Here is a 27,139-nt window from a genome sequence, read left to right as displayed (position 1 = left end):
GGGAAACTAAAGCCCACTGAGCTACCGAGCCACAGCTCAGTTGGGGAATCCACCGGCTCACATGGCCGTGAGGTATTGGCACTTATTGGATACCGGGTCCATGGTATCCACTGTGACGGAGGGTTCCTTCCTAAAACAGTTTGAACCATGGGGTCAGGAACGTCTTAAATTATGTCACTGGCTTCAGCTTAAGGCTGCCAATGGCTTGGCGATTCCTTATACTGGCTACTTGGAGTTGGAGGTGGTACTGTGTGGTAAAATAATGCCTTGTTGTGGTATCCTAATAGTGAAGGACCCTCCTGGAGGCCCACCTGCTGTCCCGGGGATCCTTGGTATGAATGTGATTCGCCGGTGTTATCAGGAACTGTTTGGGGCACATGGCTCTTCGCTTTTTAACTCTCCCTCTGTGTCACAAGCCCCAGGTCTAGTCATTGAGGCATTACAGCGGTGCCACCTCTCTGCAGCCGAGACTCCCAGAATACACCTTGGGGCTACAATGAAGTTCTTTGCCAGTACCTGTTCAGAACAGCTGTCAGGTCAGACTGCGCTTTTCGAGCCGCCTGACTCGGGGTTGCCTGCAGGGCTACTTGCGTCACTGTGTTTGGTCCAAGTCCAAGAGGCACGGCCTATGTCCCTATTATTAATGTCGGAGTAACTGAGGTCCTCCTCTATCCTCGGGTTAGCATGGGCTCCTTAAGTTGTGCAGAAGTCATCAGCCTTCCATCTGGGGTTTCTGAGGTTCGGCCTATAATTGCTACCCTTTCCTCCCAGGAAGCCACCAGCTCTGTGCCAGATAGGATTGACATGGTTGATTTGTCGGCTTTGACCGGACAAGAACAGGCTGAGGCAAGAAGCCTGTTACAACGGTATAGCTCTGTTTTCGCAGCTCATGACGGCGACTTAGGTTGCACAAATTTGATAGCCCATGACATCCCATTACTGGATGACATACCAGTTCGGCAAAGGCACCGTCGTATCCCACCCTCGGATTACGAGACGGTCAAAGCTCATATTAATCAGCTTTTAGAGTCGCAGGTAGTAAGGGAGAGTAGTAGCCCGTACGCATCACTTATCGTAATTGCTAAAACCGCCTGCTAAACAGTAGGACCCGTAAGGACTCTTTTCCCCTACCCCGTATTGAGGAAAGTTTAGATGCACTTGCCGGGGCCCAGTGGTTTTCCACACTGGACCTTGCCAGCAGTTACCATCAAGTCCCTGTCTCTGAACAGTCTAGGCCCAAAACGGCCTTCTGTACCCCATTTGGTCTATTTGAATGGAACAGGATGCCCTTTGGGCTATGCAATGCGCCAAGCACCTTCCAACGCTTGATGCAGCGAATGTTCGGAGACCAACAGTGCCAGTCCTTGCTCCTCTACCTAGATGACATTGTTGTCTATTCCTCCTCTGTCACCCAGCATTTGCAATGGTTGGAAGTTGTTCTTAGTCGCCTCCACAAAGAAGGGTTGAAGGCCAAATTAGAAAAGTGCGCGTTTTTCCGTCAACAGGTCGGTTACCTTGGACACGTAATTTCCAATAAGGGTGTATCCACCGACCCGGCAAAAATCGAGGCAGTGGCGAAGTGGCAGCGGCCCTGCCAGATTTCAGAGTTGCGATCATTCCTTGGGTTTGCCAGTTACTACAGACGCTTTGTGGAGGGTTTTGCAAAGCTGGCAAGTCCACTGCACAAACTAGTAGCAGCCCTCTCGGGGACAAAATTGAAACGGGGATCCCGGCAGGTAATTGATTCCGCATGGACAGACCAGTGTGAAGAGAGCTTTGAGGCTCTGAAGGCAAGGCTGGTCTCCGCACCACTTCTGGCCTACGCTGATTTCTCTCTGCCATTCATCTTAGAGATTGACGCCAGCCATTGCAGTCTCGGAGCAGTCCTCTCCCAGAAACAGCAGGGAGTGGTCCGGCCCGTTGCTTATGCTAGCCGGGGTCTTCGGCCCACCGAGCGCAACATGGACAACTAGGCAGGCCTCCCCACCGACCCCCGTGGTTTCAGCAACTCAGTCAGTGATGGCGGTCTTTCCGGGTCACTCCCCCTCTGACATCCGCTCCATGCAGGAGACAGATCCTCTCTTGAAAGAGGTCTTGCTGTTCTGGAGGAGACAGGCCCCACCTACCGCTGACGAGCGACGACAGGTCCCTAAACCCGCCCTGGGGTTTTTGCGCCAGTGGGACCGGCTGGTGGAAAAAGATGGTGTATTATATCGCCAGGTGTTCCGTCCGGATGGGGGGGAGGAAGATTTACAGCTTCTCCTGCCTGCAGCCCTCAGACAAGAAACTCTGAGACAACTGCATCAGGACCATGGCCACCAAGGTGTTGAGCGAACCACCAAACTAGTACGCCGCCGTTGTTATTGGCCAGGTCTATTTTCCGATGTCAAGCAGTGGTGTAGGGAATGCGAGCTGTGCCAAGTCGCTAAAGATTCTGGCACGGTCCCCCACAGCTTCATGGGTCACCTGCTTGCATCTAGGCCCAACGAGATGGTGGCTATTGATTTCACCCTGTTGGAGCCAGCACAAAATGGGGTAGAAAACGTGCTTGTAATGACGGATGTATTCAGCAAGTATACCCAGGCTATACCTACACGGGATCAGCGAGCATCAACAGTCGCTAATGTGCTCCTGAATGAATGGTTTTATCAGTTTGGGGTCCCTAGCCGCATTCATTCTGATCAGGGTAGGAGTTTTGAAGGCCACCTGATCCAGCAACTCTGCTCTCTGTATGGTGTGGTAAAGTCTCGCACCACCCCATATCACCCCTCTGGTAATGGGCAGTGCGAGCGGTTTAACAGGACCCTCCACAACCTCCTGCGCACATTGCCGGTAACACGGAAACGTGACTGGACTTGCTGCCTGCCACAAGTTGTTGTACTGTTACAATACCACCCCCCACCAAGTCACAGGAGAGTCTCCGTTCTTTTTAATGTTTGGACGGGAACCCACTCTTCCTATAGACTTTCTCCTGGGACGGGTCCAGGAACCAGTACCAGGGACGGTACAGGACTGGGTAGTGGAGCACCAGGCAAGGCTCACTGTAGCTTTTGAGGGGACACAAGAGCGCTTGCGGGCAGCAGCAAGCCGTCGGAAAGAGCGGCACGACCAAAGGGTCCATGAGGCACCTCTGCTGGTGGGTCAGTTGGTCTACCTTCGGGACCACAGTGCTAGGGGTAGTTACAAAATCCAGGACCTCTGGAGTCCACTACTCTACCAGGTGCTAAAAGCGCCTCTGGGAGAGAGGGTTGTTTACACCATTGCCCCTTTGAACAACTTGCATAAAACCAAGAGGGTCCACCGTGATCAATTAAAGGCCCAAGTCACCTCGGCCACTACGGCTCAGCAGCCTGAGGCTCCTGTCCCAACAGCCTCTGTCACACCCCCTGTTGACCCTCCTAGGGAGGAGGACCTATGGCTCAGGGTTCTGGACTCACCCCCAGCCTCCTCGTCTGGCCCCAGCTCATCTGCTCCTGATGGGGCCGTTGAGCCGTTACCTTTGGAAGATCCAGCGATTTCCGAGGACTGTTTCATACAGGCAGGGAGCCTACCATTGCTTGCCCCTGCACGTGTGGAGTGTGTTTTCTGGGTCTCTCCTGTCCCCCTCCTGGAAGGTCCTGCTCGCCGCGGTAAGCCACTGCCCTGCTCCACCTCTTAGTCCTGACCACTGGCCAATCCCCGTACTGCTACTGCCATCTCCCCGGCTTCCTATTGGGTTCATAGCCCACTGGCTAACATTACATACTGAGTGTGTTTATTGTTTGTATGTACGTACGTCTCCTGAAAGTAGCTCTGCTTGGTTGTTGTGTGAGAGGCAACAGCCTGTGCTAGAATTACCCTGTACCTGTTTACTCCTGATTGTTTGTTTGTTTGGTTGTTTGTTTGTTTGTCTATTAATAAACTGTATTTATGGAACCCATGTCTCCAGCCTAAGAGTGGTACGAACTTGTGTTTGCCTAGTTAGAACAAGCAATCTTAGTCTATATTTGTCCTAGGGTGACTACCTAGGTGGCGTAGTCGACATTCCAAATCAGTCGAACAATTTACCTCGCCACTGTCACAGGATGTTTAGTGGACAAACTTTGTACTTAATACAACTTTGTAGACTAATCCCTGAAAATCGCCTTTTATTTTTAAGTTGTGACAGTAATATCCAAGCGATCATATAACTGAGAGTTTACTGCTCTTAATGTATTGTTAATACGGGTGTATTGATTTTAAATGCTCCAGAAATATTAATAAAGTCTGTTGTACTCGACTATGTTAAGGTGATGCAATGCTCACTTATACTGCCTTTCTGTATAAATATATGGTTCGAGAGCCATGGCGTCATAATGATGGTATTAAGAGGTGGATTCACCAGTTTAACTGTCGTGTAGGACATCGCTGAAGGCCTAGTCGTGAAATGCACGGACCGCCACTGACTAAATGGATGCATGAACTAAAATCAGAATGAAATCAGAAACTAGAATCAGAGTGAAAAATGCACTGGAGTAGAGACAAGTTGTAGTTGCAGTTGGGTACAATTTTACTTGAGGTTACTTAATAACTTACTTAAAGATTGCACTCAGCTACCAAAGGTTAAAGAGTTATCAGAGACATAAACATGTTTTCATGGTAATCTCTCACACTGCTGAACATCATCATTAATGAGCTAAATATACTTATTTTGTGTTTTTAATTCCATTCCTTGTAATGATTGAGCTTTAGCTTTGACATTGCAAGGTCTAGACAGTTTGGTGTGCCTGAAATGCATACATAAATAAGAGTTGACTGATTCAGATTAGCATATTCCACTTGGGTATTCTCTCACACGATTGAAAGCACTTCAAGACCACCAGCAGCACAGGACAGAAACAGGTTCTTATACAATAGGTTTTTACACCAAAATCTCTGGCTTATGTCTGCTCCTTATATAATCTGTCATCGTGCCGTCCTCAAGCCCCAAGTCTTTTCTGTTGTAGAATAATGTAAGACATGCTGCCAACAGAAATCTTTGAAAAGCAGTGTGGATAGTATTCATTGTTCGACATTTAGTGCATTTCATAGTACACTGGGTACACATCTCTCATGAAGCTCTGCCCCATTTTAAAGTTAAAGAATGCTGGCAGTGTGGCCTGGAGAAAGGCCAGTGTGAGAAGAAAACTAGTGATCCATAATGGCTTTATGCAAAACCCGGATTGGTTCTTCAGCCCTTTTTTACTTGTGGGACAAAGGCAAAACCTTTTTAAATCTGAGAGAATATCATATAATATAATATTATATTACAGTATTTCCTTACTCAGCCTACTGTAATTTGTGATTACCTTTTTTCCCATGATTAAACTGCTCCGATGTCAACAGGATTGGTACAGATAGATTTAAAAGAGGCATTGATGCTTTGCTTAGACGCTTGTCCCCTCCCCCATTCTTCTGTTCATTGGAGCTTTGTGAGCCTCAGAACCTCCCGGCAGCCAGTGTCTGGTAGCTCTTCACATCCTTGCAGCAAAACCACCCCCAGTCCCATTCTATTTTCAACCAGCAAGCCACTACAGCTTTAGATGAATGCCACTGATAGCATGGTTTGCTCCGAAACCAGCTGCTTGTGCTTATAATTCGACCATTTTATCCTCCATGGGCAAAACTAAAAAAAAAGAAGAAAAAAAAGGACATGCTCAGAGCAAGCACAGTCTCACACCAAACATAGTCCCAGCCCAAATAGCTCAGTGAGTGGTGTGCTCTCCCATCCTGAAAATACCATAATAAGAGCCTTTGGATAGAGGGGCCCGGTAACTGTCAGGGCTGAGATACAGAAAAGAAAGCTCCATCTTTTGTTTGCAGCCAACATGTGCCAAACCAAGATAATGCTTGTCCAATACGGCATACATTATGTATGTTTGACACTATGTCCTTCAAGGTCAAAATAGATAGAAGCTAATTGTTTCCCAAAAATGAAAACAGCTGACCATCAAACAGCACAGTAATAGCTTATTATTGACTCTTTTTCAATTTCCCTGCACATCTCTCTCTTTCTCTCTCACACTCTCACAAACACACTTTATCTGTGCACCCAGACCATTTTTGACCAAGAACAGTGATCTGCAGTGAGGAGCTTGAAGCAAATCAATGAAATGAAACACTAAATACTAATGAGCATGAAAGCTGTTTTTTAGCATACAGTGTCTGCATGCTTGGCTGCTCATGCTGCCAGGCTCAGGGCTTTGATGTGATGACTGCTGCCCATTCTCACTCGGTGCTCAGAAACATGCCCACTCTCAATCAATGTAATTATCTGTGACAGATACTGCAAATGGAAGTAGATGATCTCTCCTTCTTGACTTGGCAAAGCTATTCAGCCTTTTGCCAGAAGGAGATCCATATTTTAGTAAATGGATGTCTAGGGCAAGATCTCAAAGACAAGACTAAAGGCAAAGGAAGCAGCAATCCCACAAAAATAGATAGACTTGTGTCTGAGGATTGATATGGCCTGGAGCTTCATTTATAACTACATCAGTTCACCGAATAGATTTATTCAGTGTTTGGGACTTGTCCAGCAATGCTATGTTTACAATTTATTTACTTAACATTGTATTAAATATAAAAGACACATTAAGGTAAATCACAAAAAGGAATCCTGAAGCAACATCATCCCTTATGATTATGTCAGTGTTATTATGGTCTATGAAAATGCCATTATCTAAAATAAAGCTTCTTTGATTATTTAGTAATTTCCTCATTAATATCACATTATGATGATGTTAGTGTGATTCTTCTTGCCTCACTGATTTACCAACAGAGTTTCCTCACAGTTTATATACCATATTTTCTAGACTATCAACTATATAAACCGTATTACAGTATTTAATGTATTTTTTTTAAACAAACCTGTGTATAGACAGCACCAATCTATTTAACACAGTTTATTCAATTTGCCAAGTAGTAAGGGTTACTAGACATTTAAAAGTCGAATGACCCCCCCCCCCCCCCCCCCCCCCCCCATGCACACACAATACACCACTCACAGGATAAACCATTTCTTAAGCATTTATTTATTAATAATTATTATTCATTTATACATTTCTTGAGCATTTGTTTAGTGTTAGTGAAAACCATTTCTTGAGCGTTTATTTCGTTTTGTGGTGTCCTGTGGGGACCCTAAATGTTTAATTCGAATTGTTAATCATATCGACTTCTCCCCCCCTTACTCACTAAAGTTACATTGATATCAGAATAAGCCCTTCTTCTACTGATGTTATTTATCTCAGGATTGTTTAATGTCTATGTGAAGCTATCTGCAAGTTGTTGTGATCACTTTGAACCCAAGACTGGTTTGTTGATGAGCTCATTTTGTGCAATTAATTGTATCAAACATTGCTTCCTGGTTGCCCTGGTTGTCTACTTTCTATGCTGGCTAGAATATTCCCATTTGCATGATATGAAAGCTAGTTATCTAGCTGATGTTAAAGTCACCTTGATTCAATTCATACAATTGTAATAGGAAAAGGTAGAAACCCTCAGGGTTTCAGTCTGAAACAAAGCATTGCATATTTGGGTTCAGTATTGAAATTATATCTTCAATGATTTTTCCCACTGCACTAATCCTTGACAAATGTGTTGCTCAAATCACTAAAACTAAAACTATAATGAACTAAAACAAAATAGAAATTAGTCAATGAAATTCAATCTAAATATGAACTAATGAAACCACTTGTGAAACCAACTCAAACTTAACGGAAATTCAGAATGAAATTCAGACATATTATCAAAATAAAAACATTTAAAATGGAAAACTATTGTAACCTTGCTTGGGACACTTGCTGGTCAATGGAAATGAAATATAAATTATTGGCACAGTGACAGTGCTGAGAAGTGCGATGAGCCTATGAGTTAACAAAGGCCTGATGAATTAACATGCAAACACATACAATTCACGACAAATTAGTTAGATTCCCAGTTATTATATAATTAAATTTAAACTGTTCTTGTATAATCTAGCTATTGTAATGCATTATCATAGTCATGCAAGGACTTTTGCTATGGGAAACATTGGGTTGGGTATCAGAGGTTTACAGAATAAAACAGGTGCCCACACATTCACATGAAAGAGGTTAAGATGGCTGCGGCAAGATTCGTACTTCTTACATTTCAGTACTTTAGCTAGTTCCCTCACCCCCGTTGCAGTCCAGAGTGTTTCAGTCCCAGGACTTTGGAACAACAGGCAGGGAAAACAAAAAAACGCATCACTCACTGACAAGCCAGCTAACTAGCTCCGGTTAGCATTCAGGCTGGAGGAGAAGCTCAGTGTTTCTCTCAGTGATAACGAATGGCAATATATTATATTTGGTCAAATTTAAGTGGTTGTTGACAGGGGCTTACGGTCTTCCACACACATTTAACGCGTTAACACAGTACAGTTCTTATTTTAATTATTTGATGTATAATGTTTTTGTCTTTCTGTCTTTTTTTTTGTTTTCATCTCAAAATGTAAGGAGGGGCGGTGGCCCGGGGCGGCACTTTTTCAAGCCACGTGGGGGGCGGAACGACCAAGGAAATAAATAAATAATAATCTGGGCTGCGAAGCGGTTTTCTATTATCTATCACTGTGTGGGGAATTGGCGAATTGGCGCCCCCTGCGGCTGCAGGCGCTCCTGCTTGCGCCCCTGCTTGCTAAGAAGGTGACATCTATGTGTGAAAACGGGGAAGGGGAGGGAGCGCGGGGGAAAAGTTCACCTTGGAACAGACAAGTGGGGGGACGGGGGGATCCACTGTAGGCTATAGAGCAATACTCTAATACAATTAGTGGGCGCAAGTCAGTCACACCTCGACTTTCTTGCAAAAAACGCACATTCATAATATTATAATTACAGGCCTATAGGCCTAATTCCTGCACGTTTTTTGTTTTTCTGAATTGTGTGAAGTGGTAATGCTGAACTATTAAGTGTCACCAAGGGCAAGGTGAATTGGTTTAGTCTAAACTTCTGTACGAGTGACAGTGTTGGGGGTATGGGACATTTGTTGATTGTCGAGTGCAAAATAAGCACAAAGATGGATAGAAAAAGGCAAAAGCCATCAGGAGCGCAATTTAGAAAAAAAAGAAAAGAAGAGGAGAAACGATCAAACAAAAAGGTATGCCACTATGTTCTCTCTGTATGATTATTACAGTATCCATGTCATGATGAATGGCTAATGTTAATTGGTGGAATAACTCTTACATTTGTTAGCCTGCTAACATGCTGCCTATGATTATACAACAATAATTCGGTTTTAACTCAATAAACACAAGTTCTAATTTCACGATAAGATTGTGCTTTGCAACAAAACTGTTACACGTTCAGTTATTATTTATTTCCATCATTTCGGTTGACGTTGGGCCGTGTAATAAGCCAACGGAATGTTCATCTTCTGAAGCCAAGGGGGGGGGGCCGGAGTCGGAGGGGTCTCGCCCGGGGTGTAATTCCAGGTAGAACCGCCACTGGTGGCGAGGAGTGTCCTTGTATTTAAGTGAATGGACAGACAATACCTGGGACACTGGCTCACAAGTTAGTGAATAAAGCCTTCTTAAGACAATATTTTAACGATCTTGACAGGCACTGGGCTGACGACTTCCCATGGCTGACTCTGTGGGCAGCCAATGGCCTGCATATGCCATATGTTGGCTATGATGTGGTTGATTTTGATGTAGGGGGCCTTCATGTCCCACGAAAGGGGGTGGTGGTGGTGAAAGATGGCTGCATGGGGGCTGACCTTTCCATCCTGGGCATGAATGTGAATTTAGTTGCTGAGAGGAGCTGGCCAAGGACAAAATTGAGCCCTGTGTTTGCTTCACATGGCGATGACTTCAGATGGACAATTGCTGTGCAACAACAGATACTGACTGATGCATTTACATTTATTCATTTAGCAGACGCTTTTATCCAAAGGATGTATGCACATTTACATTTACACTGATGACACACTGCATATCAGGAGCAATTAGGGGTTCAGTGTCTTGCTCAAGGACACTTCGACAGGGAATTGAGCTAGCAACCTTCTGATTACTAAACAACTTCTCTACCTCCTGCCTCACGATGCTGCTGCCCTGCTCCATTTAACTTGGGTTGAGAACACTCATCCAGGGTATGCTGGGAAGTGGAGTGGTCTGTGAAAGCGCGAGCCTGTACGCTGCCCTAGTAGTCCCGATTAAGTAGACAGCAACTGGAGATTATGTGTGGACTACCATAAAATAAACACAGCCACACATGAAGATCGAAGATACCCTCACCATAGTTGTATTCCACACTTGGACTGGCCAGTGGAAATCGGCAAGTTGAAATTGACCAACAGGACCACCAATCCCATGGGCCCAGTGGTGTAGTGCAGGGTATACGCAGATATACGGAGTATACCCACTTATTTGTCAGTCAGCATTGCGTATACCCACTTTTCAAAATAGGGCGTTTATCCTGTGCTGTATGGGCTGCTTAAAAATGTTTTGAAATTAAGAGTTTACCCACTTCTCCAGGGATCACTACACCACTGCATGGGCCTCTATGGATTTGACTGGATGTCCTTTGGTATATGCAATGCACCAGCCACCTTTCAAAGGCTCCTACAGTGGTGCCAATTGTTCAGTATTTTAAGTCCCAGGATTGCAACTGCAAGGCAATCCAGTGATGGAATGGGCTGGACCCAAGAGTGCCATGAGGTGTTTGACCTGCTAAAGGAAGTTTTGGAACTAGCACCTATTCTGGCCTGTGCTGATTTCTCCCTGACCTTTCAGCTGTACACCAACACCAGCCTTGAGGCCTTGGGAGCAGTTCTGGCTCAAGGCCGGTAGGAAGGAGTCGTGGCATTCGAGAGAGAAATTACCAAAAGAATGGTTCCTTTAAAATGAAGATGCTGGCCTTGAAATTGGCCAGGGAGAGGTTCAGGGATTACCTTTGGGGCAAATAATGAGGCAAATAATGAGGGATTAAAAGGGGACGCTAAGGGCAGAACTGAAAAATGACATGCTTGCTGTAAAAGATTCAAGTCAGTTGGGAATTATGAATGATGATTGGTAGATAGTACATAACAGTTGATTTTCAGAGCAACAGTTTCAATTAAAAGTTTATCAAATGTATTGACAATGTATCACTCTATATTAAGTCGACACTCATTTAATCACTTCCAATATTAATTTGTAAGCAGTGTCATCACTTCCATTTTCTTCACTTAAATGATAACTTCCTTTTTCAAATTGGCTTTAAATGAAATCACTTGATAATTTAGGTTATCACTCAATTTCTCATTTTACATCCATTGTTACATTGGCCATGCATAAAGCAAAGTGTGAAGTTGGCCAGTTGGCGCCTGCAATAGCCAAGGCCTTGTACAGTGCAGTGATTCAAACAGTGGGTTGTCCAAAAAGAATTATTTTCCTTTAAAGTAAGATGGAGTTCCAAGAAAAGGAGGGGTTTAACAACAAATCCTAATGGGCGTCCACAATAATCCAATGACGGCACCTGTTTATCACATTCTTACAGCATTCCCAAATGGCTTTGTGACTTTCATCATGGGTAGTTTTCAACATCCATCAATTAGCATAGAAGACACACTACTGTTTAGTGCCTGTTGTCATACGTTACGTGGTGCCTGATTGGCTTTTGATAGAAATGGAGCCGACAGCAAACACACATGATCCGACGTGTTTTAAAGTTACCTGGCTAAAGCTAACCCTCCAATTCCTAACACCCTGATTATTGCTTATGGCAGCACCCCCTAATGGCCAAATGACAAAAAATATGTTTGTGCCAAGTTTCTGATACATGACATCACTTTCTGTTTGGTAGCTTTGCCACCCATTCTGATTGGCTGTGGAGGACAATTATTTTCGAAAATGGAAAATTAATTTGATAACTTGGCTTGTTCTGAGGTTCATCTGTGCCAATTTTAGTGAAGATTGAAAAACATTTGTGGCCTGTGAAATTGTTAACGTTTGTCACGTTTCATAAAATCCTGTTATGGCGTAAATCGGGCATATAGTTAAAAAGTGCAAAAACTATTGACCCACTGGTGGCGCTAGAGAACTTGGGGCGCAGACATGAATCTTGGGACTGTCCATTTTACAAACCTCTACCTTACGGTTGCAGAGGCTGCCAAAGACTCCAATGGCAGAAGAAAGAAGGAAAAAAGCAAAAAAAACTTGAATTTATGAATTTTGTTATACAGTTCATGAATATTAGCATGTCACTTTGTGAACATACAAAGTTCACACTGGGGGGCATATAAACAAAACAAACCAAAAGTTTCACATTACATTTAAATAGTACAACACACTAATGCAAATCTCATTTCACAGTAGCATCAACCAAGAAATGCAATCAGCAAACATGCCATTTTGAGATGAAGAATGGCTAATCAAAGAGGCAAGAGAATCACAAGCACGCAAAGCCTCTTTTGGAAGATGTTGTGCTAATGGTGCCTCATTTTAGATTCAACTCTTGACTTGGATGAAGTGGTATTTATGGAGTTATGAGCAGTCGCTCTGGACTGCTCTCATTATGGCAGATACATTCCAGTGCACTGACATTAATTGGGTTTTGTCAGGAGTCGTCTGCCATAAAGGCTGTGTGTCTTCAAGCTGTAAGGCCTATCTGTGTCCGCAGGCCATTTTGAGTCTGGGGTCTGACATTCCTTCACACAGACAATCGCTTCTCTCAATGGTGGAATGTGGAAACCGTGTGTCAAGACTCAATAAGAGCTCTGTTCAACTACTTCAAAAAGTGAGTGCCCAAATGTAACCCAGGGAAGTCGAAGTCATGTTTTTCATTCATTCATTTCATTTCATTTCATATCAAGTAAACTACAGTTCAAGAATGCTGCTTCAAGGCAAGAACGGACTGAAAAATGCATATCTAAGTGGAATTTAGATGCTACATGAAGTCCCCACCTTCAAAAATATTTAGGCTGCTTGTTTACATTACCAACCTTTCAACAACCCTACCTTTTATGAAAGCTTTAAAGGTTGCAGCACCAATGAAAATGGTCCTACTTTATTATGGGGCGCCAAGTGTAACAGACCTTTCATATTCATAATGAATGGTGTGTTGGTCACCATGTTCTAAGCAGACAACCCGGGTTTGTTTCCCGGCTGCTGCATGATGCCCATGTAAGTCGCTTGGATAAAATTGTCTGCTAAATACCAGACCTTTACAAAACACATTATGTGGTAAGACATGCATTCATTTATTATATAACACCTTGAAAACACTTGGATGGAGAAGACTGTTATGCCTTACCTGGCCTATATTCACTACATCTTGCTCCGTTATAAAAATAGCTCCTGCTCCATGCCATGTCCTTGGAACTGGAGCCCTTGGATAAGCGTTTCTTCTAAAGTATTAGTGTACTAAGGTTACTCAAATACAGTATGCAAACAGTATGTAAAAGTAATATGATGAGCAAAGTGATAAAAGGCCCTTACAGATGTTCCGTTTTCGACATTTCTATTACAGTTACCTAATTACCTTACTATGAGTACCTGCTTACTTAACCATACCTAATGAAACGAAGAGCAGGGATTTCTGAATGGCTTTCTAAATCCAGCTTTCACAACATTGCAGGGAAATAGTTATTATAGCTATATTATAGTAATTAGGAAAGTAGATGAGCAGTAGATCGCTTCTCAAGCAAAGCAAGGGCTGGCGTAATGTTGAGAAAAGGAATATCAGCTAGGGAGGATTGTGGGCTTTGGATGCTAACCTCATTCAATTCATTGATGGAGCCACTTATGTCCTCCCAACTCAACAGACCCACAGCCAGTGGCTGGGTGAAGACGTAAGCTACAAGTTGTGTATGGGTGTTGGCTCATTAAAACATCCTATAATTTCCCAACTATTAACCGCGGTGTATACATTGATTTTGCCAAATTTTTGCAGCCCTGCGGTTAAACCTTGGGTGATACACAGGTCATTTTGATAGCCTAGAATGGCAAGGGTATCCCAGTTTCTACCCCCAGTCCTATCCCTTATGCTAACCAATTCATACCCATACCCTAAACCGGGTTTGTTCACCTGAGGGTGAACATTAACAAAAGCTAGCAGAGAGCTCTTTCAGCTGTATGATTCAGCTCTGCTGGTTGCGGTGGCATTGTGTTGGGTCATTGATCGTAGTTATTGAAATGGCTTGTTCCCACTAGCCTCCCTACCTATTCACCATGTTTTTTTGTGATCCAAGCCCTAAACTGTAAGAACGCCTTTTATTTGCAATGTAGGTTTGTTGGCTTTTATGAAGTTAGCTTGAAAGAGGAAAATGCTTTAGTGCTGCTTTAATGACGATGCCAAACATCCCTAAAACCTTAATTCTCCAAACCTTCCTGTTGCAAAACAACTCTTCAGAGGGAGATACAGGCTAATATTAGATGAGCAATAAAACCTTTGCAAGGATTTTTCACTTTAGTGTTATCTAATTAGAGTGATTACGTTATTATGGTTTTCACCCAGTGATGTACAGGAAAACGGAAGTCTCTTCAGAAATAATCCATATTTCTCCAAGTAGTCTCCGCATGTAATGATATCAATGTGGTTTGCCCTGAGGTGCCTCATTTTAGCTACAACCAGTGTGCAAGTCTTCACTCATAAATCATTATGCTAATGTTCGGCACTGCACAGTTAGGGCCCTGGTTGCGCATAATTTCACATCCACATTGATGCTAAAGAGTCCCATGGGGGGGAGGTGGCTGGGGTGTTTCGAGGTGAACAGCGATCAGAGCCCCAGGGCACTGAGGACGGTGAAGGAGGAGGGTGGTGGAGGTGGCATGGTGACTCAGAGAGCAGGGCTGAGGCTGAGATACTCACCATCCCCTGCTGTCAGCTCGGCTCAGGAGACTGCAGTCTGATGGGTGAGTGTTCCCGCTTCGCACCGCCGGCGCTCCAGCCAACTGCATATGCAGAAAAAGGGGGACAGCATCAGCCATAGTTAAATCAGGACGTGCCTGATCGGCATCTCAGGAACAAGCAGATGACTCGCCGAAGCGAGAATAAAGGTGCAGAGGAGACTGGCCTCTTTTACCTTTGACTGACCTCTTGTTCTTTTGAAAGTAGTTGCATTTGCCCATGAGAGTGGCCAAGAATCATATGAGAAGTTTTAGGCAGGGCAATGATAGTGTTTATTACATAGTCATCAAAAATATAATTATTGCCTGCTACTGTCGGCAATGTATAATTCACTGAAGATTTTGTTGAATCAAATAGCTGTTGCATGTGTTGCGGAGAAAAGAGTAACTTATTTGAGATTTCGCGATCAGAAGACAAGAGGCCAAACACGCGTATCTGCAGATTCTTTATTGAAAGGCTCTAAGCTTTCAACAGAACATGCTCCATGGATGATCTTACTGTATGAATGGCGCCCTTACCTTTTTAAGAGTCACACCCATCTATCTTTCGTTTGGTTGGTAAATTTAATAACTTGGAAAAGTCATTTAGCTAATTTCAGAACATGAGCAAGATCCTAAGCGCAAACATGGGGGGGTCTGCCCAATGCTAGGATGTGTCCGCACACAGACGGGGGAGATTCATGTAAAAATGACTTCTTTCAAAGCCGCACCATTTCCGTGAAAAAGCACAGACAACCAACTCGCTTTTAAAGTCAACCTCACATGGCTTATCGCACCATATATAACGCCAACGACTCAGCAGCAATAGCAATTGAAAATTGGGTTGTTAAGCGCAAGGAACATTTGGCCTGTTAAAAAATGGCCTGTTAAATTTGTTTCTTCTATTGGACCGAAAAAGTTCACCTCCCCCTAAAGAACCCACATCTCCTCTCATGTACACTGCGTTCCACATTTATATGCAAATTACACTTTGCTCAAATTTTCCTAAATAGTAATGCACAGTCAGTCAGTATAGTTTTCAAGTCATCAACTGTTAAAGTATAATTGCAGTGTTCCAAATTATTATGCATTATTATGAGTTTCAAGATATTGTATAGGCTGTAAAGAACTAAAAATTGTCATTTGTTGAATTTGCAGCATTAGGAGGTCATATTTACTGAAATCAAAAACAGTTTTAATGAAAAACATCTTAACAGGTCAAGTTACATGTTAACATAGGACCCCTTCTTTGAAATCAACTTCACAATTCTTGTATCCATTGAACTCGTGAGTTCTTTGATTGTTTCTGCTTCGATGTCTTTGCAGGATGCCATAATAGCCTCCCAGAGCACCTGCTTGGATGTGAACTGCCTTCCACCCACATAGATCTTTTGCTTGATGATGCTCCAAAGGTTCTCAATAGGGTTAAGGTCAGGGGAAGATGGGGGCCACACCATGAGTTTCTCTCCTTTTATGCCCATAGCAGCCAATGCCCCAGAGGTATTCTTTGCCGCACGAGATGGTGCATTATCATGCATGAATATGACTTTGCTACGGAGGGCACGGTTCTTCTTTTTGTACCACGGAAGAAAGTGGTCAGTCAGAAACTCTACATACTTTGCCGAGGTCATTTTCACAGCGTCAGGGACCCTGAAGGGGCCTACCAGCTCTCTCCCCATGATTCCGGCCCAAAACATGACTCCGCCACCTCCTTGTTGACGTCTCAGCCTTGTTGGGACATTCACCAACCATCCACTACTCCATCCATCCATCAGGACCATCAAGGGTTGCACAGCACTCATCCATAAACAAAACAGTTTGAAAGTTAGTCTTCATGCAGTCCTGAGCCCACTGCAACCTTTTTAGCTTGTGAGCTTGCAAACCTCTTGAGCATCCTACATCTTGAAGTTCGCGAGACTCCAGATGCACCAGCGGCTTTAAACACTTGTTTGCTGCTATTCAATGGCTTTTTAGTTGTTTACTCTCTTAACCCTACGCATTTGTTTGGCCGAAATCTGTCTTATTTTGCCTTTGTCTGAACGAATCCGCTTGTGCTGTGAATCGGTGACAAATTTCTTCACCGTCCGATTATCACGCGCAATTCTTTTAGAAATAGCCAATGTTGTGATACCTCCACCAAGGTATTGCACTATTTGCCGCTTTTCAGCAGCAGAGAGATCATTTTTCTTCCCCATTTTGCTTGAAACAAACAGCTAAATAATGTGGAACATCCTTCTTAAGGAGTTTTCCTTTGATTGGGCTCACCTGGCAAACTAATTATCACAGGTGTCTGAGATTGATTTCAATCATCCAAATAGCCCTGAGACACAATACTGTATGTTTATGACCCTTAAATCCAATTTGCATAATAATGTGGAATGTGGTGTCAACCTCTCTGTTCGCTACCAGAAATGTGTTGTTTGCTCTGAACTGTAGAACAATTACTGAGTGTTAATATGGTATGGACGAATCAATGGGATTGGCTGATGAAGATTACTTGATTGCCACACCCACCTATTACTCAACCTATTTATGCTTGATTGCGCCCTGCCCTGTGTCAAAGAAATGAGCAACTATAGGTGTCCCACCTATTTTGACTGTGCGGTTACTCCTGCGCAAAACCAGCTTGTGGCGCTCGTTGCGCTATGAAAATAGGGCCCATCATCTAGTTGAATCAGTGTCATTATGGGGGGACATGAAGAACACAACAAATCCATCAAGAACACAACTAACCGATCATTCATTTAATTTCATTTGCATTTGCGGTTACAGCACGTGTTTTCCATTTAAGGAATATTTTTGTTTGGAAGATATGTGGAATCATTTTGAAAACTATAATACTCATGTCAAACATATGTTCAGTGATAGTCATTAAGTTTAAGGTGCAATATAGTAAAATCACCATGACTGACAGCTCCATTTTCAGGCTTGAAAGGCAGTTAGGCTGTGGATCTTTGAGATGGTATGGTGTGACAGCTGTATGAGTATATCTCATCAGTGTCTTTAATGTATTATTCATGAATTGTATGTATTTTGAACATGATGACATGAAAGGTTAAATCCTTTACAGTAGTTAATATGATATATGGGAAACATGATAGATAAATATTTAATTTATGTACAACATTTATCGAAAAACTATATATTTGATGTGTTCCTTTCAAAAAGCTTTTTCGAGGTGAGAGAAACATTAACTGTCATTAAGTTATGGTAAATCATCAGCATAACCCTGTAACATAATGTGATTCATATTGATTCTTAGTGTCCCCTCACCTGAGGCTAAACATTATACTCTGCGACGAGCAGATCATTATTTCCTAATAAAACGCAGGAGGGGAGCTGTTACAGAGATTAAGTGTCATGCTGCTTAGTTATCCAACATTACAATCACTTCAGTGATGTTTCTTTCGTACACAATCTAATTTTCCAGAGGAAGTCATTACAGTAGCATTAATAGAGTTTTGATTAGGTTTGGACACCAATAGTGTCATGTTTCAGTGCCCACATCTCAACCTCTGCTAGGCAAAATACATTATGTCTCAAAGGTTATTATTTGGAGAATCAAATTGGCTTGCTCTACCATACCCATAGGGTACACAGAATTATAGAAGGAGCATGTATCCTCCTTTCATCAAAGGAATAACATGTATCTTAAGCTAGATGATGTGTTTGCCAGAATGAACTGAAGGCTAAACCCGACATCATACCTTTCCATTTCTTGAACAACAAATGTATAGAAATATCCATACTGTTTTCGTGAAAATGCAATTCCTGAGAAACTCCCTTATCTCCCCTGTGCAATAGGCTATCTATGAGCTGTTACTGTTCATAATGATTTATTTTAATTCCCAAGTTCACATTAAAGGCAGTAAAATGACAAACAGTCAATAATGTTTTATCAAAACCAAGCAGCCATGTTTTTTCAATAGTGAAGTTTTATTCTGGGAAGAACATCATTGGAAAACCCACATTAGTTTCCTTGTGCAAATCCAAAATGCAAATGTTCTGATAAAGCAGTAAAGGAGGTGGCTTTGCAGTGTGATAGAGATTTTTAGGGTATGCTTTACTAGGGCCTCAGACACACACTGGCAATTAATTCAATAAAATCAACCTCTTAATATTAAGGTATTATATTATATAAGTATTATTATTTGTACTAACGGACTCCCACCAGAAGCATAGGTCTCTGTAAATGATGAAAACCTAATTTCCCCTGACCTTCAGAGGGTTCATGAACACATGCAACCCCATCGGTGATTTACAACAATCAGCAAATGTATTCTTTTTAAACAGTTCGGTGGTGCTTGGAGACCTGCTGTTGAATATGCAGCGAAGCTCAAGTAGTCCCAGCACTCCTTGCATAGCATTATTCTGGGCTCACAGGCCAGAAGCTCCACAGCATGTGTCGCCTAAGTTGACGAACAACCCACTTCAAGCCAGGAATCCCAGGACACACCACAACAGAGACGGGAGTTTTTGTTTTTAGGAAAAATACTCACAATTTTATTATAATTCATAAAAGTTTTCCCGTTTTGCCAAGCAGGTTCAGCAGCGGGCCACAGGCCAATAGTGGTCACCCAGTAAGGCTGGGGTCATTATAAATAAGGTGAGAGGGCACACAGCAAAAATGGCACAGCAACAAGGGCACAGCAAAATGCACACTGGGCATCAAAAACTAAACCCACACACTAGCTTAGAAAAAGTATAGGTACTCCATAAAACCAATAGGCTACACACTAATAACACGCCAGTTTCCCCCCGTGCACATAAGGACCACCAGGCCTCTACCAGTCAATACGTCTGACCTGCCCCCAAGGCTAACACCTGTCTAGGCAGGCAGATAGGCACATAGACAACAAGGAAAGAATGTCCGTTTGGTCGGGGTCCCTCCCGACCGAAACAATAAAAATGAGAAAAATCTGGCACATAGAAGTACTAGGTCAGTCAAACGGAATCACCAGTCCTCCTGGGGGTAAGGCCGGCTTAAAGTCCTCCTGCCTCAGCCGGACTTTTAGTTTGATGACCTGACCAGTGTCTTAGTTCACTCCCGGGTGGCCTGGACTCTTATTCTGACGCCTGGTTGTGTCTTTTGGCAGGGGAACAATGGGGCTTCTCCAACTCGAATGACGTCACCAGTGGGGATTCCCGGAAACGTCTGTAGGTTGAGTTCGTGTTGCTTTTGGATCTGCAAACAACAAAACAACCAGTGAACTCTCAATGCCCAACAAAACGACAGCCTACTCACTGCAGTTGATCATTAAACCAACGTTCCTTTGGGTAGGTTGAGAGCGCTAAACAATATATCTCCAAGATGTCTCTCCACTCGCGCTCCCTTGGGACCAAGGCGTTGTAGTCGGCGTTGTGGTCAGCGTTGTGGACAGCGTTGTACTAGTCTGCGGCGGCAATGGCAGTGGAGATGATAGCAGCCGTGGATCCCGCAGCCCGTGGCCTTGGCTCGGTCGTGGAATCCTATCTCCCCCGTCTCCCGCATCTCGCCGCTGTAAGTCTTTTTATATCACCTGAATTACGGCTCAGCCAATCTGTGCCACGGCCACGTAACCCCACTGATTGCCTACAGCCGTGTCTTATTAGTTAATGTTTGAACGGCAATCAGTGGATCAGTCAGCAAGTAAGAACACAGGGAAGATGAAAACACGGTGCTGTGCTGGATATGGCAACGTCCACAATAAATATTAACACATATATTATCCCCATTGTCAAAGGGCAGATAGCCCACAGAGTCACTCCCAACATCCATCAAAAGTTATACATATACATACACCTATACATATAATATCACTCATAAAAACATACAGGGCCCACACGACATAATCCCCCCCTACTAAAAGGGTGGTCGTCCCAAACCTTTTTACGGCTGATAACGTTGTGGACGTACACCAAGGTTAGGCCGCTGCGACCGCCTGACCAGAGGCACCGACCCTCCCTGTCCCCCCTCACCTTCCTGGGCATCAGTAGGAGGCTCAGGTATAGCTTCTTGGACTGGCGCTGGAGCCACAGGCGCGGCGCGCAGGTCAGGTATTGGCATCGGCACAGGAGGATATACTCCCAGCTGGCCATCGGGGTGGTGGGTCTCTCTCCTCCCTGGTCGGTCTGGGTGCATCGCTGGTCGAAGAGGTGGGAGGCCCTTGTGGGCCAGCAGGGCAGGGACGCAGGTTGTTCCGATGGAGAGTGCAAACAGGACCCTCCTTCCCTTCAGGCCGGATACGGTAGACTGGTTGTCCAGGCCGCAGCTGGGAAAGAATCACAAAAGGTGAAGGAACCCACCTGGGTTCAAGCTTTCCCCGGGCCCGACGTCTGAAGTTTCATATGAGGACTCGCTCCCCTGGAAGCAATGGGGCAGCCCGAGCCCTCCTGTTGTAGCGTGTCTGGTCCCAGGCCTGTCTCTGCTGGGTGCGTGCTTGGACCTGTTGGTAGGCTGTGGTCAGGGCCTGCTGGTGGTAAACGACCCACCCATCTAGCGTGGCTCGCTCTTGGGGCGGCTGGGCCTCCACACACAAGTCCACGGGGAGCCTGGAGTGTCTGCCAAACACCACAAAATGAGGAGTCAGTCCGGTGGAACTATGTATTGTGTTGTTATACACCTGTACTAGTGCAGGCATCTTGGCTGGCCACTGAGACTGCTCCTCAGCTTTCAGGGAACTCAACAAAGCCAACAAGGTCTGATTGAACCTTTCAACGGCTCCGTTTCCCTGCGGGTGGTATGGAGTAGTCCGGCTCTTGACACAGCCATACAGGGCACACAACTGCTGCATGAGCTCTGACTCGAAAGCACCACCTCGATCGGACAGGATCCTCTCTGGGCAGCCAAATGTCTGGATGAATGCTCCCCACAGGGCTTTCACCGTAGTGTGGGCGGTGTGGTCACGGGTTGGCACGGCTACTGCATATCGAGAGAACAGGTCAGTGATGACAAGGATATAGGGATAAGCGTCAGCCGGTCTCCCTAATGACAAATAGTCCAAGCCAACAATTTCAAAAGGATAGGTGCACTGAATGGATTGTAGGGGGGCTCTCACCTCGGGGCCGGCCTTGCTGACGGCACACTCCACACAGTCCTTGGTCCAGGCGTTGCTGTCGGTGACCATGCCTGTCCAATAGAATCTCCGTCGTAGAAGGCTCAGGGTTCGCTCGCTGCTTGCATGCCCAGAGGCTCACTGGTACTGGGCCCATAGCCCTTGGGCTTCGCCACCTGGAACCAGGACTTGGTGAACGTCCATCCCGGTACCTGGCTCTTTGGTCTGTCGCACCAGAACCCCATCTAGGATCTCGATCGAGGCCCAATCGGTAAGCAGTCTCTGGGCTGTACAGGTCAGTGTAGCGCGTACCTCCTTGGTTGGCAGGTAATTTGCCCTCTTCCAATCATGCAACTGTCGAAGGGCAGGGTTGGCTTGTTGTGTGTCCTTCCACTGACTAGGTGGGCATGGCCTCGCTGTCCTCAGCTGTACCTAATGGGATTTCGTCCCCGGGAGGCATTGGTTCTCTGAACTGATGTCACCCTGGCTTCCTCTGGGAGCCGGGAAAGGGCATCTGCATTCCCGTTCTTAGCACCCGGGCGTTACTTGACAACATACTGATAGTTGGCAAGCTGGGCTACCCACCGCTGCTCTGTTGCTCCCAGGTTGGCTGTTGCCAAGTGCACCAGCGGGTTGTTGTCGGTAAAGACTTCATTCTTGGCCCCCCCAGAGGTAGTCCTTGAACTTCTCGGTGATTGCCCACTTGAGCCCCAGCAGCTCCAGCTTGAACGAGCTATAGTTTTGGTCATTGCGCTCAGCTGGATGCAGGCTTCGGCTTGCGTAGGCAACCACCCACTCATGCCCATCTTGGACTTGCGTCAGTACGGCACCCAACCCACTCAGGCTTGCATCCACATACACACGGAAGGGCAGGTTGAAGTCTGCATAAGCCAGGATTGGGGCTTCCAACAGTGCATTCTTCAATCAGTCAAAGGCCAACCGACAGTCCCCCGTCCACTGGACAGCAGCCGACTTGGCTCCGGTAGTGCCTTCGAGAAGCCAGGGATAAACCGCCGGTAATAGCCTGCGAAGCCCAGGAAAGACCGCACCTGCTTCACTGTACTCGGAACAGGCCATTCTTTCACTGCAGCAGTTTTCTCTGGGTCGGTGGCCACCCCACGTCCGCTGACCACGTGGCCCAGGTATCGGACCTCCCGCCGGAAGAGATGGCACTTGCGGGGTTGGAGCTTTAGGCCATGAGCTTGAAGGCGCTCTAAGACCTGCTCGAGGTGGTCCAGATGACTGTCAAAACAGTGAGAGAACACAATTACATCATCCAGGTAAACCAATAAGAAGTAATTTACCTGGTTGCCAAGGCAACGCTGCATTAGGCGCTGGAACATGGCGGGGGCATTGCACAGGCCAAAGGGCATCCTCTCGAACTGGTACAAGCCCAATGGCGTTGTGAATGCAGTCTTTTCTTGATCGAGAGGGTCCACCTCGACCTGCCAATACCCGCTCGCCAGGTCCAGGGTGGAATACCATGCCGCCTGCTTCAGGGTCGTGAGGGACTCCTCAATCCGTGGCAGACGGTAGGCATCCTTGTGCGTTAGTGCGTTCAATTTACGCTAATCGACGCAGAAGCGCCAAGAACCGTCTTTCTTACGCACCAGCACAACTGGGGCAGCCCAGGGACTAGCGCTCTCTCTTACAACCCCACTCTCCAGCATGCCCTGGAGGAGCGTGCGCAGCTCGGCGTACAGTTTTGGTGGAATTGGACGATGGCGCTCCCGTACGGGTGGTGCACAACCTGTGGGTATCTGATGTAATACTGCATTGGTCCGCCCGAAATCCTCTTCATGGGCTGCAAACACCGGTGACCACTTCCGTAGCAATGCAGTCAGCTGTTTCTGTTGTTCTTGGGTCAGGCCTTCCCCCTGTAAGGCCAGGACAGGGTGCTCATCCGTGGTCCTTGCCTAGACTGGTCGCACAGCCACTTCCACCACAGTCTGGGTTGGTTAGCACCATTTCGCTCCGACCCTGCACATCTTTGGAAGACACTTGGCTCACAGCAGCCAGTGGGCTGCCCAGAGGGAGCTGAACCGGGAAGGGATTGGGGTTGCAAAGGCGGACAGCCACGTGCCCCTGACGTAGCCAGCCGAAGGTCCTTGCCACCCGCCACTCATGCTCGCCATCATCAAGATCTTCCACCATCACTAAACAGTCTGGATGACCGCTGCCTTGGGGGACCTTGGTCCACAGCATTACTTCCATCTCTGGCGGGAGGATGACTGGTGGCTGGGGTTCCAGTTTGGCGACCCCCTGGAGATAGGGCCCAGGCCCTGATACCAAGGCCCGCCTGCATGTGGCAAACGCCTGTGCCCAGGCTTTGCCAGCGGTTGGGGTATTGGTTGTTCGGAATGCTGCCTCTCCGGGATGGGTTCCCTGGAATACCTGATGCCAACAGTCAGAGATTATATTCATTCCTAGTATTCCACAATCAGAACCAAGGCATGAATCCTTCACAATCACAACCCCCTTATCAACCAGCAGGACCCCACCCACCTCAAAGTCTAGAAGGATATATCCCACATAGGGGATAGTCAGGCCATTTGCTGCCCGCAGAGTGAGCCAAGGGACTTCACTAGCGTCATGAATCTTATCCGCCCCAAAGTGTCTTTGAAAAAAGGAGTAACTAAATAACGTGACTTGGGATCCCGTGTCTAAGACACAGGGTATCTTTTTTACCACGCACACTAACCTGTACTTGTGGACAGTCTCCTACCAGCGAGGGCTTCTTAATAGCAGTGGTGGTCCCATCTCCCTCGATGGCTCGCCCCACAGCAACCGAGGGTTCTAAAAATCCTAGGGGTTGGGGCGATGTCGCCGGGAACAGAATCGTTGAGTGTGGCCGGCTTCGCCGCAATAACGGCAGATAGGCCGGCCCTGTGCATCCCACCGATATGGCTGGGATCCGCCTTGAGCTCCACGGGCTGGTTGGGGCCTGGATGCTGGTGCCGAGGTGGCGGGGAAACGGCGCTCTCTTGCAGATGGATCCACTCCATGTCCATGGAGTTGGAGGTTCCTGAAGTCTTCTGCCAGGGTCTTGCCCAGCACAGAAATCTGCTCTTTTAGCTCCTGCTGGAGTTCCAACTTGAAGGACTCCTTCCACTGCTGCCAGGAGTCAGCCGCTGTGGGAGCAGTAGGCTCTGTGGAATTCACCCGGCAGACCTGTACGCCTCCATGGTCCACTTCCCTCTCGAGGGGTTTTGCTTCAGCGCATGATGCAGTGAAGGACATGTCAGGACGGCGCCGCAGCTAACGCTGCAGCTCCTGCTGGATGGGGCTTGGTCGAAGACCCATGGCAAACTGGGCTTGATGCATCTCGTCGTCTCCTGCGGCTGGGCCTGGGTCTGCGGCCCGCCACTGATGGTGTACTCCATGGAGACAGAGTGTAAAGGCACCCACTCCTTCGTCGGCCCCGTCTGCACTGGAAAAACTGTGCCCTCCGTTGGGCAATGGATGTTGGCCCCCCATACAAGCCCCGCAGGAGGGTGAAGATCTTTTCGGCCGTGTCTTTGCTGGTGGAATCGACAAGCTGGACTTCCTTCTTAGCTTCCCCCTCTAGAGCACTCAGGACGAAATCCACCTTTTGCTGGCCGCTCAAACCCTGCGCCCTTAGGAAGGCTTCCATCTGTGTTTGCCATTCTGCAACTGCAGCTGAACCACCCTGCCCGCTAAACTTTGGGATCCAGGGCCCCCCGGCAGGGACCACGGCATCATAACTGCATTTACGGTGCCGGCCTCTGGTCTAGGCTGTGGCTCCCCCTCCATGTTGTGGGTGTTACTGGGATCCTGCCGACTACGCCAAAAAGGGGTGTCGCCAGTTCAAGCCAGGAATCCCAGGACACAACAGAGACGGGAGTTTTTGTTTTTGCATAATAAATACTCACAATTTTATTATAATTCATAAAAGTTTCCCCGCTTTGCCAAGCAGGTTCAGCAGCGGGCCACAGGCCAATAGTGGTCACCCAGTAAGGCTGGGGTCGTTATAAATAAGGTGAGAGGGCACACAGCAAAAATGGCACAGCAACAAGGGCACAGCAAAAGGCACACTGGGCATAAAAAACTAAACCCACACACTAGCTTAGAAAAAGTATAGGTACTCCATAAAACCAATAGGCTACACACTAATAACACGCCAGTTTTCCCCCGTGCACATAAGGACCACCAGGCCTCTACCAGTCAATACTGTCTGACCCGCCCCCAAGGCTAACACCTGTCTAGGCAGGCAGATAGGCACATAGACAACAAGGAAAGAATGTCCGTTCGGTCGGGGCCCCCCACATACACCTATACATATAATATCACTCATAAAAACACACAGGGCCCACACGACACATGCACCCAGTCACACTACTGCTTATGTTTCATTAATCACTGCTTCTGAAAAACAAACCTAACAAATAAACATACACATAAAAACACTTGCTCATACTGAGCACACACTCATATACAAGGCAAGGATATGCGGATGAAAGAGATGGTTATATGCTGTATGTGATTGTTTATGCATATTCACTAATCCCCACCCAGTCCACACTGCTGAGGTGTGCCCTGCGTTGTATGTATGATCAGCACACAAACAGTGAAAAACTGGACAGCCAAACATGTACCTCAAACAATCTTCTTATTTGAATGAGTCAAGGTTAAAATGGACTTTGCTTTTCTCCCAGGCACATCCCAGGCAAACAGACAGACACTTTCTTAGACATATAATTAATTCTGTGACATGTATTGCTCAGATCAGTCAGCAATTAACTTGAAGTGTTACTGTCATTAGCCCTGACCTTATTATCTCCTTTGCACATGTCTGGAACTAAACAAGAGGAGGAGTATGATGAGAACTGACAGGGTTGGCTAACGGGGCTGTCACTCTGACGTGTGACCCTCCCTCTGGTTCTGTGCTGTATTTTACTCTTTTATCAATGCCACACTGCCCATTACTTAAACTTCATCACACTCATTGGCGATCCTTTATCTATTAGGATTGGCCAGGTTGGGATGGGGGTTACACCAGCAGTTAAGCCAGTCTGTGTTATGCCCTTAGAAACTAAGATCTTTAGGTAACTGGATACATTTGACTTAAACACTTAAATAGTTTTGTAACAGTTGCAAGGTTTTTATAAACAGATATAAGCACCATAAACACATAAGATCAGCATTTTCAGCAGTGTATCCAAACTACAAAAAAGGATAAATAAATGAAAATGTAGTTTCAGCAATATTGTAAGCGAGTCTGGACTATGGCTTGTACCTGCTGGGTTGAGAGGATACATTTTCATTTCCCCCC

Source organism: Sprattus sprattus, assembly GCF_963457725.1.
Source record: "Sprattus sprattus genome assembly, chromosome: 10".
Classification (NCBI taxonomy): domain Eukaryota; kingdom Metazoa; phylum Chordata; class Actinopteri; order Clupeiformes; family Clupeidae; genus Sprattus; species Sprattus sprattus.
This window is presented reverse-complemented; position numbering follows the sequence as displayed.